General features: G+C 44.3%; 1 non-coding gene across 1 annotated transcript; it reads right to left on the minus strand.

Annotated features, from left to right (window-relative positions):
* Positions 1-19,043: 19,043 nt before the first annotated feature.
* Positions 19,044-19,116, minus strand: TRNAM-CAU (transfer RNA methionine (anticodon CAU)). The gene has a single exon. It is a non-coding gene; the product is annotated as a tRNA-Met (tRNA).
* Between the last annotated feature and the right edge of the window lie 1,143 nt (positions 19,117-20,259).

Below are 20,259 nucleotides of genomic sequence, written 5' to 3' on the forward strand. Positions count from 1 at the left end.
CACCCACGTGTTGCTCACGGCTGGCAGCCATTATGAATATTGGGCATTCTATTACAGCCAGATCTGCCAAAAGTTTTTCTGGATCCATCTTCAACGCCGTAAAAATTATGCGAACTAAACAGTAATGGAATGTATTCGAACAAAGCTTAAAAGTACACAATGCAATAAGATATCAAACTCATGTTAAATAATTATTTATTTTGCTACATCACCGAGAACAATAACTATTCACACCCATCTACGTATGAAATATAAGAGTTGTTAACGAACCCGAATAACATACAACTTGTGAAATATATTTCCATATTTTTACAGTGCAAAAATGTTTAATTGTTCAAGTCAGTTCATCAGAATATCTAACCAAACTGAGGTGAGCTCCTGACTGCAGCAACAAGCAAGAAACATAGGAACTACTTTCCGCTGCGGAAGCCTCTTCACTGACCACGAACTACTTACTGCTGCGGAAGCCTCTTCATTGACCAGAAGTCTGGCTAACATCAAAGGTCTTGAGTTGACTCTCAGTATAGGTTACATTGTCTGGCCGGCCCTCCATACTCTGCTAGAAATAGCCACACGAAATTATTATTACCGCTACTGTTTGTAACGTTCAAAGAACTTTTGGATATATATATTTTGTTTTTGTTTTGCTAGTTGCTTTACGTCACACCGACACAGATAGGTCTTAAGGTACAGCCCCAGCATTTGCCTGGTGTGAAAATCGGAAACCAGGGAAAACCATCTTCAGGGCTGCCGACAGTGGGGTTCGAACCCACTATCTCCCGGATGCGAGTTCACAGCTGCACGCTCCTAAGCGCACGGCCAACTCGCCCGGTCATTTGGATATAAATAAAAAAATAGTTTGACCACATATACACACAAGCTGCAAATAGGTTATTAGACAATCCATGCTACAATAAGTACTTAGGAAGTTTATGGCTCGTAATAGAAGAAGCAAGAACAGCTAGAACAAACAGATGATGATGATGAAGAAGAAAAGGCTTAACAAACATACAAACGGGTTGTAAAAAAACAGCAGTTGTCGTTAGTGAGCGGGCATTTTACGAGGGATTGTGATCATTAAAAGTTACGACGTTGTCTTTTTAGTTTCTAGAATATCATGTAGCATACCTGTGTGGGAACACAGCTGACACGCGATGAGCCACGGGACATCGACTGTACCGCGCATTTTCCACGAGCACTGCCTTCACGAAGGCAGAGCCACGAGGGACTGTGATGAGGTTCCAATCCATATGAATTGTTTTGGTGTCACTCCTTTGAATGTAGTTCATTGAGGCTAAGATTGGGGAAGACGTAGGAAGAAACATTAGTCCGAACTTGAAATGGGGCAAACCACGAAAATACTTCGAAGATGGACTGTTTTTTTTCTAGGGGCTTTACGTCGCACCGACACAGATAGGTCTTATGGAGACGATGGGATAGGAAAGGCCTAGGAGTTGGAAGGAAGCGGCCGTGGCCTTAATTAAGGTACAGCCCCAGCATTTGCCTGGTGTGAAAATGGGAAACCACGGAAAACCATCTTCAGGGCTGCCGATAGTGGGATTCGAACCTACTATCTCCCGGATGCAAGATGGACTGTAACCCTCGTGTCTCTTGAAACTAATAACATTACCCCCGTTAGCCATTGTTCTATATAGACGTGTGACATAAGGTCCCAGCTAAACATTTTAGGGTCCGTTCTTTCATCTTTCATTACTGGGACGTGCCGATACTGTTTTCCTTACTCCATGCTCATCCTCCCTCTTTTATTTTCTTCCTCCCCTTTTCCTTCCTTCTTTTCACCCTTTCTCGTTTCCTGTTTTTGCTTTTTTCTTTCTTCGTTCCAGCATGTCCCCTGCTCTTTTGTTACCTCCTTTCCTACCTCCCCTCCTTCCTTCTTTCCTCCGTTTCTTACATCTTCCCTCCCTTTTCTTTCGTCTCCCCTTCCGTTTCCGTCCGTTTCTTTCCTCTTTCTTCCATTACGAATACATTTCATTCCTGCCGATTTCTTTTTCCTTCCTTGCCGGGCTGAGTGGCTCAGACGGTTAAGGCGCTGGCCTTCTAACCCCAACTTGGCAGGTTCGATCCTGGCTCAGTCCAGTGGTATTTGAAGGTGCTCAAATACGACAGCCCCGTGTCGGTAGATTTACTGGCACGTTAAAGAACTCCTGCGGGACAAAATTCCGGCACCTCGGCGTCTCCGAAGACCTTAAGAAGTAGTTAGTGGGACGTAAAACAAATAACATTATTATTATTATTATTATTATTATTATTATTATTATTTCTTTTTCCTTCCTTTCTTCCTTCCTATATCCTCCCTCTCTTCTTTCTTTCCACCACTCCCCTCCTTCCTTTTCTTCCCTTTCCTCTAACCCCTTCCTTCCTCGCTTCCTTTGTTCATTTCCTTTCTTCCGCTATTTCTTTTGTACCTCCCTTCTTTTATCCTTTCTCTCTCCTTATTTCCTTCCTTTATTTCTTTCTTGCCTTCCTCCCGTCTTCCCATTCTCTCCTCGTTCCTTCCTTACATCCTGCCCTTCTTTCTTTTTTCGATATCAAATCTTTCTAACCCAATCAACGTCCATCAAATGAACATGAACCTGTCACCCTATCACATATAGTACGCGCACCTTTTAGCGATAGATTTTTGTCCGGTGTTGAGGAGTAAGGAGGGAGCTCTCCCAGTTCCGGTAATACAGCCAACATAATAGAAATGAAATATGAATTGAATGGATAATATTATCGATCGATAAGAATTTTCTAAACCTTTATTATATTAAGCCAACAACTGTGTCACATACACATTATATAACATTTCTCGATGTGAATCTTGTTCCTAGCATGAATTCTATAGTTTGGATTTGTTGTGTAAACAGTACTAGTACGTAAAGTATACGCCAGATGTCGCACAGCGATCATAAGCGCTTCATAGTTTGTGTTTCAAAGGTTGCCAATACGAAACTCGAAGATAACCGAGGTCGACCGACACATCAATCAATGTTCTGATCACATGTTAAGGTTAACGACATCGAGTGCAGTGTTCGATTCTAGTCTTGTTATGTTTCAATCTAATTTTCTTAGAACAAAGGTATCCCCTAACATTGTGTATCGAGTACAGTGTTCGGTTCTACTTGTTTAGTGATCTGAACACGTCAATCAGTGTTCTGATCACATGTTAAGGTTAACGACATCGAGTGCAGTGTTCAATTCTAGTCTTGTTATGTTTCAAGCTGATCTTCTTAGAACAAAGGTATCCCCTAACATGTTGTACAGCGTTCGATTCTAGTCTTGATCACTTATGTAGTGTTCTGAACACACCAGACAATGTTTTAATCACATGTTGAAGTTAACAACATCGAGTGCAGTGTTCGATTCAAGTCTTGTTATGTTTCTTTCGTAATCCGCAAGTCTAAACATGCATATCGCTGCACACTCTTGCCTTCGCGATGCGTGTTCGATAAAGCTATGCCTTGACAGAGGAGGAGGAGGAGGAGGAGGCGGAGGTGGTAGGGGAGGAGGAGGAAGAGCAGGAGGTAGAGGAGGTGTCGTATAGTCCCCTTCAAGATAGTAGATGAGAGGTTAGGTTAGCGAATGCACTAATGTTTAATGATGATAGCTAACGGAATTTCAAATTATCCGTCACCACAATTCAAAGGGGTAGCAGCACGGTGCTCTGTTGATTAAAGATGGGATCTAGATAGAATTTCAAATTGCCGCCACCACATGTTAAATGTATGTAGCTAGAGATAGCAGCACGATGCTCTGTTGAATAAAGATGGTGGATGATAGCTAACGGAAGGTTTTTTTTTCAAATTATCCGCCACCACATGTTAAATGTATGTAGCTAAAGATCAGTACGATGCTTTGTTGATTAAAGATGACGGATGACAAGTAACAGAACTTTTCAAATTGCCCGCTACTACAGAGAGCAGCACGGCGCTCTGTAGATTAAAGATGGCGGATGACAGCTGACGAAATTACCCGCATGATAGCAGCACAGTGCTCTATTGATTAAAGATGGCGGATGATAGCTGTCAAAAAAGCACGTGGCTTTGTTTACTAAACAAGAACACGTGGAATTTTTCAATTTGCCGCCACCACATTTCAAAGGTATCTAGCTAAAGATTGCAGCACGGTGCTCTCTTGATTAAAGATGGCGGATGACAGCTAACAGAACTTTTCAAATTGCTCGCTACTACAGAGAGCAGCACGGCGCTCTGTGGATTAAAGATGGCGGATGACAGCTGACGAAATTACCCGCATGATAGCAGCACAGTGCTCTATTGATTAAAGATGGCGGATGACAGCTGTCAAAAAGCACGTGGCTTTGTTTCCAAACAAGAGCACGTGGAATTTGCCGCCACCACATTTCAAAGGTATCTAGCTAAAGAGTACAGCACTGAGGTTTGTGATGCAAGATGGCGGATGACAGTTGTAAAAAAGCACGTTAGTTTGTAAGGCACGTGGAATTTGCCACCGGCACAAAGAGGGCAGCACGGTGCTCTCTGGCGGTTGACAGCTGTCAGAAAAGCACATGGGTTTGTTTCCAAACAAGAGCATGTAGAATTTACCACCACCACATTTCAAAGGTAAGTAGCTAAAGAGGGCAGCACGGTGCTCTCTGGATTAAAGATGGCGGATGATAGCTGACAAAAAAGCGCATAGGTTTGTATCCAAACAAGAGCATAAAGAATTTTTCAAATTGCCGCCACTACATTTCAAAGGTATCTAGCTAAAGAGTGCACCACTGAGGTTTGCGATGCAAGATGGCGGATGACAGCTGTGACGTACCACATTTCAAAGGTAAGTAGCTAAAGAGGGCAGCACGGTGCTCTCTGGATTAAAGATGGCGGATGACAGCTGTCAAAAAAGCACGTGGCTTTGTTTCCAAACAAGAGCATAAAGAATATCTCAAATTGCTCCCACTACATTTCAAAGGTATCTAGCTAAAGAGTGCAGCACTGAGGTTTGCGATGCAAGATGGCGGATGACAGCTGTGACGTACTACATTTCAAAGGTAAGTAGCTAAAGAGGGCAGCACGGTGCTCTCTGGATTAAAGATGGCGGATGACAGCTGTCAAAAAAGCACGTGGCTTTTTTTCCAAACATGAGCATAAAGAAATCCTCAAATTGCCGCCACTACATTTCAAAGGTATCTAGCTAAAAAGTGCAGCACTGAGGTTTGCGATGCAAGATGGCGGATGACAGCTGTGACGTACTACATTTCAAAGGTAAGTAGCTAAAGAGGGCACCTCTGTGCTCTGTGGATTAAAGATGGTGGATGACAGCTGTCAAAAAAGCACGTAGATTTGTTTATCTCACGCTAGTGAGGTTAAGTTGGTAGCACTAAGGTTTAGGCCCGCCAAGATGGCAGCACTGTCGATGACAGGTGACGAATTTGCAGCTACTGCGATAAAGAGGGCAGCACGGTGCTCTGTAGTTTAAAGATGGCGGATGACAGCTGTCAAAAAAGCACGTGGATTTGTTTATCTCGCGATAGTGAGGTTAAGTTGGTACCACTAAGGTTTAGGTCCGTCAAGATGGCAGCACTGAGGTTAGCGATGCGTTGTTGCCTGTCAAAAAGCACGTGGCTGTCAAAACATACGTGGCTCTGTTTACCTCGCGCTAGTTACGTTAAGTTGGCACTACTGAGGTTTAGGCCCGTCAAGATGGCAGCAGTGAGGTTAGCGATGTGTTGTTGTCTGTCAAAAAGCACGTGGCTGTCAAAAAACACGTGGCTTTGTTTACCTCGCGCTAGTTAGGTTAAGTTGGCACTACTGAGGTTTAGGCCCGTCAAGATGGCAGCAGTGAGGTTAGCGATGCTTTGTTGTCGATGACAGCTGTCAAAAAGCACGTGGCTTTATTTACAAATTCAAATCTCGCGCCAAAATTCAAATTTCCCGCCAAAGTTCAAATTTCCCGCGGGAGGCGGAGGGGCCCCTGAGAGCCCGGAGGAGGAGGCGGCGCCCGAATCCCTGTATTATACTACTGGTCTGACACCGTGGTTAGCCGGTTCGAGCCCCGTTGGTCGAAAGAAATTTCACCATCACAATGTTGGCCAGCAGGGTAGGAGAAATGGTGATATACAATTTATAATCAGTAGATTCCGTGCCAATAGTCTGGATTAAATTCCAAACCACTCCGCAGTGCTCATATGGAGTGAGGGCATATGACGCTAGTGATGGTGATTCGTCTGTCGGATGGCGACGTTAATCCTTGAGCAGACTCATTGGTGCTATTCGAGAGGAGCAGGCTATGTGTCGGCACCTGGTTTGACCCTCTCCCTCCCTCCTATCATATAACACATCATTCATCCAGTCGTAAAAACTCGCTACGAAGATTCATCTCACCTCATAGCCGACCCCGCTCACAAACATTAGTCAGGCATTTCGTTAATGTTCCATTAAAGTGGTAGTGATACGCTCCTTTTCTAATTACATACGCCTAGTAAACCATGCAAAGATGATACTGGCACTAGCTTCACACAACCTGGATGGCGTGGCATTCATCTGCTGCACCAGCGGGTAAGAAACTGGACTATACAGAGTCGGCACACGAGAGATTATTACTTCATACGTCGGTCTGCTGCCTGCTGTCATTTCTTGATGGATACAGTACTTTTGCATCCATCACTTGGCACAGGCCAGAGTAAAGTGTAGCTTCCACCGAAGTCCCAGTCAACATCCATGGCTGTGACAATATGGAAGCTGCTGGGGAATGGATAGTGCTGAGTAATGACATTCAGAGCACGACTAGTGCATCTGAGTGTTATGAAAGGTGCTGCTCTTAGGGTCAGTCGTGCTGCAATAGTACTTTCTGACCCAGTGAGGAAAGCAATGGCAAACTACCTCACTCCTCATCTTGCCTAGTACGCCTCATTTTGGTGCTGCCATTGGTGTTTGCGGTTTCCTTATAACCGCATAACCCTTGGTGGTGCTATCTGAGGATCCAACCAGCCTCTGGGCTGATGACCTAAGAGACACGTTGGTCTGCACAAACCACCAAGCTTCGTATATGACGAAAAACTTTTGATAGAGTCAAGCAACTCTACTCGGCTTCATTTCTGCAATCTTACATGTGGAAGTTGGGTGCCCAACCAGCAGCAAGTCGCTGTTCTCCTGTGGTATTGCCCACTGGGTAACTGTGATCTCACCATAGGATGTAGAACATTGCGACATCAACCGATCTAGCTTCAAGAATACATGATGTAGGACTCCGTGCCTCATGGGTTCGGCACCGCCAGTCATGTCTCCTCGAGACTGCATCCTCTCCGGATGTCCTTTGATTTTAAGCAGGATATACGTTATAAGTAAGTCTTGACCTAGGGAAAGCAGTTACATAAACTGATGGTGCTTATCGCTAAATGTATATTCTTTCCTTCTTAATCCGTTTCCTCTCCATGGTTGGTTTTTCCTTCGGGCTCAGGGGGGATCCCACCTGCAGTGTCCTGGTAAATGTATATTAATGTATATTAATGTATATTAAGAATAGTTATAAAGTTACAAGTATTTATTTTTACTTATTAATCGGCCTGAAATTCTCATTGACTCAATCAATCAATCAGTCGATAATCACTGATCTGCATTTAGGACTGTCACCCAGGTGACAGATTCACTGTCAGTTGTTTATCTAGGTTTTCTTAAATAATTTCAAAGAATTGGAAATGTATCGAACTGCTCTTCATATAAACGATGTTTTGCCGGTTACGTGCCGCATGCGACCCATCAATCACTTACAATTGATCTGCATTAAGGGCTGTCACCAAGTGGCAGATTGCTTATAAGTAGCTAACTTGGTCTTTTCTAAAATAAAGGTCTGACACCGTTGTTAGCAGGTCCGAGTGCCGTTGGTAAAAAGAAAAATATAATAATCTTGCTGGATTTACGTCCCAGTAACTACTTTTATGGTTTAAAGAGACGCCGAGGTGCCGGAATTTAGTCCCGCAGGACTTATTTTACGTGCCAGTAAATCCACCGACACAAAGCTGACGTATGTGAGCACGTTCAAATACCACCGGACTGACCCAGGATCGAACCTGCCAAGTTGGAATCGGAAGACTAGCATCTCAACCTTCTGAGACGTCTGAGCCACTTAGCCTGGATTAAAAAAAAATCACCATAATAATGTAGGCCGGCAGGGCGGGAAAGTTGGTAGTAGACAGTTTCTAATCACTAGATTGCATGCCAAAAGCCGGGATTCAAATCCAAACCTTTTCGCAGTGTTCAAATGGAGTGAGGAGATATGATGCTGTTGATAGTGATTCGGCCGTCTGATGGCGACGTAAAGCACTGAGCAGAACCCTTGGTATTATTCTAGAGGAGTAGGCTACGTGGCGAAACCGCGTTTCATCTGTCCCTACTTCATTATCATAATCCCACATCCAGATGCGCAGGTCGCCCAAGGGACAGGTAGAAAGACCTGCACCAGGCAAGCCGAACACGTCCTCGAACACTCCTGGTGCTAATAGGACACGATCAGTAAGAAGGCCTAAGTCGTAAATAATTTCAGAGAATTAGGATCTTTTTTATTGCTAGTGGCATTACGTCGCACCGACACAGACAGGTCTTAAGGCGACGATGGGATAGGAAAGGGCTAGGAATGGGAAGGAAGCGGCCCTGGTCTTAATTAAAGTACAGCCCCAGCATTTGCCTGGTGTGAAAATGGGAAATCATGTAAAACCATCTTCAGGGCTGCCGACAGTGGGATTCGAACCCACTATCTCCCGGATGCAAGCTCAGCGTCGCGCGCCTCTAACCGCATGGCCAACTCGCTCCGTGGGAAAAGACGTAAACGCATCACCATGTTTCGTATTGTAAACCGAGTCTCTCCCAGAAGTGTTATGTAAAGTAGGGGCAGTAGCTGCTTATAGGACTTACTGAAATGGCATTGCACTTCGTTTAGCTTACCTTTTCTTGGGTGATGACACAACTTATCAAATGACAATTTGCTTGTCAACGCCGGTCGCATCCGGCACGGTTACAGATTATGCGGTCGCTAGTGGCACGGGTCGCATCCGGCACGGTTACAGACTATGCGGTCGCTAGTGGCACGGGTCGCATGCGGCACGGTCGCATCTGGCACGCCACCGTTTTGCCTCAGTTTATTCTTTATCTTCGAATTATGATCTTCCTTATCTTGAAAAGCTGGACTCGACGTGATTCGTACCAAGCTAGTGGCTGCGTGGTTTGGGTTAATTCAGCTATCAGCTCGCATTCGAGATATAGCGGATTCGAAGCTCCCATTGTCGGCAACCCTGAATATGGCATTCCGTGGTTTCTCATTTTCACACTAGGCAAATGTTGGGGCTGTACCTTAATCTAGGCGACGGTTGATTTGTTCCTTTACTTAGCCCTTCCCTGTCGTATTGTCCCCATAAGGTCCGCCTCTGTGATTTAGTGGTTAGTGTGATTAGCTGCCACCCCTCGGAGGCCCGGGTTCAATTGCCGACTCTGCCACGAAATTTGAAAAGTGGTACGTGAGCTGGAACGGGGACAACTCAGCCTCGTGAGGTCAACTGAGTAGTAGTGGGTTCGATTCCCACCTCAGCCATCTTGGAAGTGGTTTTCAGTGGTTTCCGATTTCTCCTCCAGGCAAATGCCGGGATGGTACCTAACTTAAGGCCACGGCCGCTTCCTTCCGTCTTCCTTCTCTATGCCTTCCAATCTTCCCATCCTCCACCAAGGACCCTGTACCGCATAGCAGATTAGTCCGCCTGGATGATGTACTGGTCATCCTCCCCAGTTGTATCCCCCAACCCAATGTCTCACGCTCCAGGACACTGCCCTTGAGGCGGTAGAGGTGGAATCCCTCGCTTGAGTCCGAAGGAGAAACCAATCCTGGAGGGTAAACATGTTAAGAAAGAAAGAAAGAAAGAAAGAAAGAAAGAAAGAAAGAAAGAAAGATTGTCGCCATAAGACCTTCCTGTGTCAGTTGTAATCTTATTCGTCGACTCAGAATTAACGTTCGCTGAATGGTGAGGGTCGATGGCTTCAGTTCAAGGGGGCCTGGGTTCGACTCCCGTCTGATTATTCCCCCTGAATGGGTGTTTGTTTATCTCAACACACACCTCTTCATGCACAATCAACAGACCGCACCACCAACCATTAGAGAAACACGCAATAGTGAAGTCCCCCCTATACTGTGTTGGTGTCAGGTAGGGCATGTCGTGTACTAGGAATAGACAAGCTTCGTGAATATAGATTTTCTCTCTTTCTGATCTGTTCGAGCAGTTAATACTGCTCCTTGGTTCTGAACTCAGGTCCTTGACTTATGCGCTCAAGAAAAATGGAAACATCTCAATAATTCTTCACCTCCTGCTGCTCTTACGTACTTATAACGAAAAACTGAAGTTCTATTCTGTCAGCCGTAACTCCAACTGGGGGAACCAATGTTCTAATCTCACCGTCTTCTACAAAGACCGACCTCTGATGCTGTCTTTCCCCTGTGGGTAGGGGCGGTAGAATAACACCTACGGTATCCCCTGCCTGTCGTAAGAGGCTACTAAAAGGGCCCCAGGGGCTCTGAACTTAGGAGCGTGGGTTAGCGACCACGGGGTACATAGCTGAGTCCTAGCATTGCTTCCACTTATTTGTGCCAGTCTCTTAACTTTCATCTATCTTATCCCACCTCCCTTGGTCAACTCTTGTTCTTTTCCGACCCCGACGGTATAACGTATGGAGGCCTACGAAGTCTTTCATTTTCACGCCCTTCGTGGCCCTTGTCTTCCTTTGGCTGATGCCTTCATTTTTCGAACGGTCGGACCCCTTCCTTTTTTTTCTCTCTGATTAGTGTTATATAGAGGATGGTTGCCCAGTTGTACTTCCTCTTAAAACAATAATCACCACCACCACCACCACCATCTGAGGCTGTCTCCATAAAATATTATTCACGTAAATTTTTCACATCACAAGAACTAGCGAAGAGCTTTCAATGTTCCACTCTGGAACGACACCCAGTTATAACTTGCAATCTTCTCTCACTGAAAACAGCTAATGACAGACGGTCTTTACTCTCGAACTGCGTACAGCGAAAAACCCTCTGGCTATCAAGTTCCGACGCACTACTGCTGTTCCATGACCCTTTCTTCGACTTCGCTTTCCATCCACACTTCATTTTTATTACTTTCCTTTTTTTCCTTGTCCGTCTCTGTGGTGTAGTGGTTAGTGTCATTAGCTGCCAAACCCGGCTCTGCCACAAAATTTGAAATGTGGTACGAGGAATGGAACGGGGTTCACTCAGCATCTGGAGGTCACCTGAGTAGAGAGGGTTTGATTCCCTCCTCTGCCGTCCTCGAAATGGTTTTCCACTTCTCCCCTGTTTAGCATAGCAGGTGAAGCCGCCTGGGCGAGGTACTGGTCATCTTTGCCAGTTGTATCTCCGACCAAATGTCTCAAGCTCCAGAACACTGCCCTTGAGGCGGTAGAGATGGGATCCCTCGCTCAGTCTGGGGAAAAACACCAACCCTGGACGCATCTATCTAATGTGCGTCATTACCGATACATCCTTTAAGTAAAACATCTTCTGACATCATTAAGTAGTACAAATTACGCTGATTCCAATGAGTTCTTACTCGTTAATTTCAAAAGCTTGCATCAAAAAGTTTATTATTGTTATTTACGTGCCTGAATTGTCAGTTGGCACTCATGAATATACAGAGAAATTCCTGAGAATCTCCAGTTCTTAGGTTAAAACACTATAAAAACAGGCTCCGTCTTCTGGCCTAGATGTTATCTGCGCATGGCTTGCTATTTCCTTCTCTCTTGGCAAATAGAGAGCGCAATTTGAAGGTTCCGCTGCAATGAGCTCTCTCTCCCCCTGTACTCGTAACTAGACCTGCACCCTCCAAGCTAGCGAAACGCCGCCCGTATCCTGGACTGGGCGAAAAAACTCATTAAGAACAAACATGTAGAATGACGCGAAACGCGGCATACAATATACCAGGTGGCTCAAGAACGCCGTAGTTTCTACTTACAAATGTCCCGCATGCACAAGTGACGAATGGGATGTCTACCAACTGATTTTCACAGGCGCATTACTGCCAGCGGGTAGGTTACGTCAGAATATGAACCAGCCTCTCGCTCGCAGCATGTTACTCAGCGCTACTGGTCTAATGCACCACTTGAAATAGTAAACATCGTTTTCCACCGCATATTTCTAGGTTGGTGTATGGTACAGCCGCACTATATTTGCTGTCAGCATATCGGCAGTGGATAGTGTGTTCAGAAGCGACAAATACACAGACATTATTTTAATCTGGACAACCTCGTCGGAATGCAGCCGAAGCTCCAAACAGACGTAGGCCAATGCCCCCTACACACGTATGTCACCGAACAGTATTAGTTTTTGTTTCATACAAGCAACTCTATTATCGAGTGGAATGTCTACACGTGTATTAATTAATATGTTAATAAATTCCTTTTCTGCTTCTTTGGCGTGTTACAAACAGTAGCGTTGGTTAGGGGGTGAGGCGAGGAGGGACAGTGGCACCCTCCCCCCCACTTTCTGGAGTAAACATTACTTTTTTCCACGTAGCCAGCTGGAACTAGGAATTATTTTTTTAAAAAAGCTATTTGTACCAGCCCTGTTGTCTTATCTGCTAATTATTTCCTTTATTTTTTAATTATTAACATAATTATTGTCCGAAATACCCACAAAATGCAGTTTGTCGCGGCTAACCGATTTGTATAGCGCTGCGGCAAGTAGTGGAGACTTTGCATGTGCTGTGAAGAAGGGTAGTAGGGGTACATATTTTTGACAAGGTCGTGGACACTGAGTTATAATTCACCCACCTGCCGCGCGCATCCGTCAGCCTGGCAGTCTCGTTTCCTGTCAGTTTCTTAGTGTGTACTCATATACTAAATGATTTTAATTGCATAATCATGCCATACTTCTATTTAATTGTACCGGGCGAGCTGGCTGTGTGGTTAGGGGCGCGCAGCTGTGAGCTTACACGCGGGAGATAGCTGTTTCGAATCCTACTGTCGGCAGGCCTGAAGATGGTTTTCCGTGGTTTCCCATTTTCACACCAGGCAAGTGCTGGGGCTGTACCTTAATTAAGGCCACGGCCTCTTCCTTTCCACGCGTAGCCCTTTCCTGTCTCATCGTCGCCATAAGTCGTTACTGTGTCGGTGCGACGTAAAGCCAATTCTTCTTCTTCTTAATCTCTTTACCCTCCAGGGTTGATTATTCCTCGTACTCAGCGAGGGATCCCACCTCTACTGCCTCAAGGTCAGTGTCCTGGAGGGTGAGACATTGCCCCGCCTAGGCGGCCTCACCTGCTATGCTGAACAGGGGCCTTGGTGGGGGGATGGGAAGGATGCGGTCGTGGCCTTAACTCTTGGACCATCCCGGCGTTTGCCTGGAGGAGAAGTGGGAAACCACGGAAAACGATTTCGAGGAGGGCAATCGAACCCACCTCTACCAAGTCGACCTTCCGAGGCTGAGTAGACACCGTTCCAGCCCTCGTTTCACTTTTCAAAACATTGTGGCCGAGCCGGGAATCGAACCCTGGCCTCCGGGGGTGGCAGCCAATCACACTAACCACTACACCACAGAGGCGGACGTAAAGCCAATTGTAAAATAAATTCAATTGTAATTGTAATTTCAACGGGAGATAATATCAACGTTCCTTTCACTGGGCTAAATTATTTGTTTTGTGTTATGTTATTTATTAAGCAAATCTATTTAACCTGTCCCGTGGTTTGTTTGTGAGACCTGGTGAAAATTTTAGTATAAAGCATTTAATCACAATCTCAAAAAAGTATTATTAAAAATAAACCACGGGGCAGGTTAATTACATTTACATAATAAATAACATAACACAAACGAAAGAATTGAGTCCGGTGAAAGTAAAGTTGAAATTACAATTAAATATATTTTTTACAATTGCTTTACGTCGCAGTAATACAGATAGGACTTATGGCAACGATGAAACAGGAAACGGCTTCACGAGGAAAGGAAGAGGCCGTGGCCTCAAATAAGGTACAGCCCCAGCACTTGCCTGGTGTGAAAATGGGAGACCACGGAAAACCATCTTCAGGGCTGCCGACAGTGAGATTCGAAACCACTATCTCCCGGGTGCAAGCTCACATTTGCGAGCCCCTAACCACACAGCCAGCTCGCCCGGTACAATTAAATAGAAGTACGGCATGATTATGCAATTAAAATCATTTAGTATATGAGTACACACTAAGAAACTGACAGGAAACGAGACTGCCAGGCTGACGGATGCGCGCGGCAGGTGGGTGAATTATAACTCAGTGTCCACGACCTTGTCAAAAATATGTACCCCTACTACCCTTCTTCACAGCACATGCAAAGTCTCCACTACTTGCCGCAGCGCTATACAAATCGGTTAGCCGCGGCAAACTGCATTTTGTGGGTATTTCGGACAATAATTATGTTAATAATTAAAAAATAAAGGAAATAATTAGCAGATAAGACAACAGGGCTGGTACAAATAGCTTTTTTTAAAAAAAATCCTAGTTCCAGCTGGCTAACGTGGAAAAAAAGTAATGTTTACTCCAGAAAGTGGGGCGGAGGGTGCCACTGTCCCTCCTCGCCTCACCCCCTAACCAACGCTACTGTTTGTAACACGCCAAAGATGCAGAAAAGGAATTTAATAACATATTAATTAATACACGTGTAGACATTCCACTCGATAATAGAGTTGCTTGTATGAAACAAAAACTAATACTGTTCGGTGAAATACGTGTGTAGGGGCCATTGGCCTACGTCTGTTTGGAGCTTCGGCTGCATTCCGACGAGGTTGTCCAGATTAAAATAATGTCTGCGTATTTGTCGCTTCTGAACACACTATCCACTGCCGATATGCTGACAGCAAATATAGTGCGGCTGTACCATACACCAACCTAGAAATATGCGGTGGAAAACGATGCTTACTATTGCAAGGGGTGCATTAGACCAGTAGCGCTGAGTAACATGCTGCGAGCGAGAGGCTGGTTCATATTCTGACGTAACCTACCCGCTGGCAGTAGTGCGCCTGTGAAAATCAGTTGGTAGACATCCCATTCATCACCTATGCATGCGGGACATTTGTAGGTAGAAAGTACGGCGTTCTTGAGCCACCTGGTATATACGGGGCGTCAAGTCTGTCAGGTTCATTAATTTTTATTGAATTGCGATGAAGTGTCTCCATTTGCCCTTCGAATATAATGTCATTAATACATTTTTAGGCACATATTTTTTGCTCTGGAGCCATAGTTTCAAGTTCTGTGACCCAAGTGGAAACTATATGGGAGTCATCGTTAGGCGATTCCTGCTAACTTAATAATTTCGTCGGTTGGATCCCTTTCCCTTGGTTGAGATTTCCTTTTCTTGGCAGTCAACGGGTTTTTCACATCCGTGTTAGCATCAACAGTTGGTGTTCTAGTGCATGGTTGTTCCTCCTGTTCGAATTCCTGAAATGTAAAACGAGAACTAGTTGTAATAATAATATAATACAATGTTTTGTCTAAATATGTTTGTTTCAGATGCCCCGATGTCCTGATGAGTGGAAGACTTTAGCTGAAGACTTTGCTACGCGATGGAACTTCCCACATTGTGTAGGCGCCATCGATGGTAAACACGTATCAATCGTTAATCCTGCAAATTCAGGTTCATTTTACTACAATTATAAAGGCACTTTCAGTGTAGAATTGATGGCTGTAGTAAATGCCAACTATGAATTTATTATGGCTGATTGTGGGGTAAATGGACGTGTTTCGGACGGTGGTGTTATTGGCTACACAAAATTTGGTGAAAATTGGCTGAAGGCACTCTTGATCTTCCCAATGAAGAAGAGTTGCCCAATTTTGCAGTCAAACTACCATATGTTTTTGTTGGCGATGATGCGATTTCACTAAATGGAAGTTTAATGAAGCCCTACAAGGGAAGCAAACTCACCAATGAACAACATATATACAACTACCGTTGCAGTAGAGCCCGAGGAGTCTCGGAAAATGCATTTGGAATTCTTGCTGCCAGATTCAGGATCTTTCAGAAAGCCATCCACCTATCCCCCGAAAAAGTTCGAAAAATCGTACTGGCCTGTTGTATCTACACAACTACATAAGGAAAATGCGTTCAAATTACTACATGCCAAAAGGATCCGTGGACACAGAACTTGTAGAAAATGGTGAAACAGTACTTGGCTCTTGGAGAAATGAGGGTTTTGTAGTACACCCACTAAATGTTAACAGAAATGCACATCATCACTCTATCAGTGCAACATCTATCAGAGATAGCTTCTCAGAATATTTTTATGGACCTGGATCAGTTCCTTGGCAGTGTAAAAAAGTAATGCTATAACGGTATCTGCAAGATCTTCCAGAATGAAGAAGTATTGGAAGAAAATAAATTATCAAGTGCTAAAAACTGAACTTATGTATTTGAATACTTTGTTGTATAAGGTTTGATTTTGGTGCTCCAATGTGGGCGTAAACAGTGTAAATAAATAAATGCCAAAGAAAAGTTCATAATAAAAGATTTACAACTCTATAAAAATGTTTCAATGACTTTGACATTGCAACCTACCTCATGTTCATCATCAATAGTGTTTATTGAATCGCTTGGAGTTTCTTGGTCGACGAGGAAGCTCATAGCGTCAAAATACCACAACGTAGATTCATATATGAGGCGACGCGTTCAGAAGCCAAGCCGACTAACTCCAAAATTTTGACAAGTGCAAGTAATAACATGGTTGGGTAGCATCACTGAATATTTGTCAGTGGCCAGAACAACTAACTCCACAGTTAAATGTTTCGCCGCCAGAATGCGCTATCCGCTCTGGCAACGGAACTTTTTACCAGTGGTTTCAGTGGCCAAAGTGATTAACTCCACACATCCAGAACGATCTCCATGGCAAAAAAGAAGGATGTAATGGACCACCACTTGAAGTTTATACCTCCTATTCATCAACACTACTATAAAAACTTGAAGACTGCAAGAGATGAACCCGTCAGTGATGATGACTGCATCACGTATGCAGAATAGAGGCAACGAATAACGTATTTGTACTTTAGGCACTTTTTATGTGTATTTTAAGTATCACTTAATGATTTACAATAATACTAATGCATTGTCCATGTAAAAGGGTTTTGTTTGTGCATATTTGTTTAATAAAATTACTTGTATACAAACCACTTAGAATACTGTGTCAAAACTTTCAGTAGGCAATGTGACTAACTGCATAGAAAATGGATTCTGTAGAGGGGACAGAGACATTAAAATGTTTTTATATATTTATAAAGTACTGAATACATAACCTTAAATGTAAGAATATAAATGAGTGTATTGTAAATATGCTGAAAAATAAATTGAGTTTTTTACAGATCAATAACTTCAACTGTTGGTGCTGAACATTTGTATTTGATGGAGTTAGTCGGCTTGGCTTCTGAACGCCTCATATCTCCTCTGCTCCTGCCCCTGATTTTTTTGAATCCTTAATCTTTTTCAATTCCTTCCTAAAGTTGGTTCGGAGGGAGGTTTTTTTTTTTTTACATCCTCTGCCGTCGCATTGGGGTATTTCTCTTGATAAAAATGAAGCAACTGTTCCATTGCTTGAGCTTTCTTTTCTCTGTCCATGTAATCGTCCAATTTAATTTTCCATAGAACCGGCATGGACTGATATAACTAAAACAGGCATTAATAACAATGATTACCCCTTCTGAAGTGACGAAATAACAAATTAATTGTTATTTTATTATTTACAGTGAAACCGCGTTTATCCGGACCCCTTTAATTCAGATATCGCTTAATCCGGTCAGGCTAAAAAATAAATTCAATAAATAAATTTTGAAAACATTTCTTAAAACATACTATTCTACAACGAATTGCCGCGAAGCGATATCTTAGTTTTACAGTATGGAGTTCTTGTGTCTGGAATGTAGGCTACTGACTACTGTACAATGAAACCTCGAAGATGTCTCATAACAAATCAGTCAAGATGGGTTGTCTTTTGTTCGCATAGCAAATTTCTCAAAACGTGCCTTCTTCTCTCCGTTTATAGATCAGTCATTTGCCCGTTTCAGCCCCAATTAGTGCGGATAAATGCGGTTTTACTGTATTTTCAAACTCAATGTAACGACAGTACCTACCTCGATGCATCTTAAAATGAATTTCCTCTCTTCTTCTTTGTCTTGCGACTTCATTCGCAACTTACTCTCTTCACCATCACCTGTACTTTTATCAGGTTCTATCTCAAGGAACAAAAAACACACACAAACAACTCAAAGAAACACTCGTGGGACACGAAATAGAAACAACCTCTTCCGCGTCTTCAGACTGACTGACTGACGTATTATTGCACTATATGGCAATATACCCCCTCACATGTGGCAATAATATTGAAGCCGCCTCAATATATTGACGGGTGTTCAATATAAATCGGACGGATTTTATTTTCTTCAATATTATTGCCATCAATATTATTGTTTCAATATGCTCCTTATACGTTCAATATATTGATCAATACCGATATTAACTAATAATATTTACCGTGTGTCCGCCTCTGTGGTGTAGTGGTTAGCGTGATTAGCTGCCACCCCCGGAGGCCCGGGTTCGATTCCCGGCTCTGCCACGAAATTTGAAAAGTGGTACGAGGGCTGGAACGGGGTTCACTCAGCCTCGGGAGGTCAACTGAGTAGAGGTGGGTTCGATTCCCACCTCAGCCATCCTCGAAGTGGTTTTCCGTGGTTTCCCACTTCTCCTCCAGGCGAATGCCGGGATGGTACCTAACTTAAGGCCACGGCCGCTTCCTTCCCTCTTCCTTGCCTATCCCTTCCAATCTTCCCATCCCTCCACAAGGCCCCTGTTCAGCATAGCAGGTGAGGCCGCCTGGGCGAGGTACTGGTCATACTCCCCAGTTGTATCCCCGACCAAGAGTCTGAAGCTCCAGGACACTGCCCCTGAGGCGGTAGAGGTGGGATCCCTCGCTAAGTCCGAGGGAAAAACCGAACCTGGTGGGTAAACAGATGATGATGATGATGATGATGATATTGACCGTGTAAGGTAGCCTTTAGATACAAAGAAGAAATCAAGATGAAAACACTTGCCCCGGGTGAGGATCGAACTCACGACCTTAAGATTATGAGACTTACGCGCTGCCTACTGCGCTACCGAGGCTTCATGTAAGGATGCCAGAAGTTAGACAGATGCGCTGCATCCCATCCCAAAGGATGTCTCGGGTATAAAAAGAAAACATGAACCATATAAGCTTTCCAGGGTGAAAGGAAGTTCTGTCTTTTGTATTCCAACAATGTCTCTCAAATTTTGAGATGTGCGGAGCAATGACATGTCCTAGCCAAGTGGTCAACGTTTAGTCGGCCTCCATGCTGTAGTGGTTAATGTGATTAACTGCCACCCCCGGAGGCCCGGTTTCGATTCACGGTTCTGCCACGAAATTCGAAAATTGGTTCGAGGTCTGGAACGGGGTCCATTCAGCCTCGGGAGGTGAACTGAGTATAGGGAGGTTCATTTCCCTCCTCAGCCATCCTCCAAGTGTTTTTCCGCGGTTTCCAACTTCTCCTGCAGACAAATAACGGGATGGTACCTAACTTAAAGCCACGGCCACTTCCTTCCCTCTTCCTTGTCTATCCCTTCCAGACTCCCCCCCCCCCACAAGGTCCCTGTTCAGCATAGCAGGCGAGACCACCTGGGCAATGTATTGGTCCTCCTCGCCAGTTGTATCCCTGACCCAATGTCTCCCGCTCCAGGGCACTGCTCTTGAGGCGGTAGAGGTGGGATCCCTCTCTGAGTCTGAGGGAAAACCAACCTTGGAGGGTAAACGGATTAAGAAAGAAAGAAAGAATTTTAATTTGTTTTTTCTCCTTTCTTAATCCGTTTACTCTCCAGGGTTGGTTTTTCCCTCGGACTCTGCGAAGGATCCCATCTCTAACGCCTCAAGGGCAGTGTCCTGAAGCGTGAGACACTGGGTCTCGAGATAAAACTGGGAAGCAGGACTAGTACCTCGCCCAGGCGGCCTCACCTGCTATGCGGAACAGAGGCCTTGTGGGGGTTGGAAAGATTGGGATAGACAAGGAAGAGGGAAGGAAGCGGCCGTAGCCTAAAGTTAGGTACCATCCCGGAATTTGCTTGGAGGAGAAGTGGGAAATCCCGTAAAACCACTTCGAGGATGGCTGAGGTGTACTATTGCTGCTCGAATAATTTCTATCTTGGAGCTCGAGATGTAGGCCTACTTTTGAGTTTTTGGACGCCTTATTTGTGCAGAGTGAATCATCTAAAACTTGCACGCCAGCTCATAATTAT

Source organism: Anabrus simplex, chromosome 9, assembly GCF_040414725.1.
Source record: "Anabrus simplex isolate iqAnaSimp1 chromosome 9, ASM4041472v1, whole genome shotgun sequence".
In the NCBI taxonomy this organism is placed as follows: domain Eukaryota; kingdom Metazoa; phylum Arthropoda; class Insecta; order Orthoptera; family Tettigoniidae; genus Anabrus; species Anabrus simplex.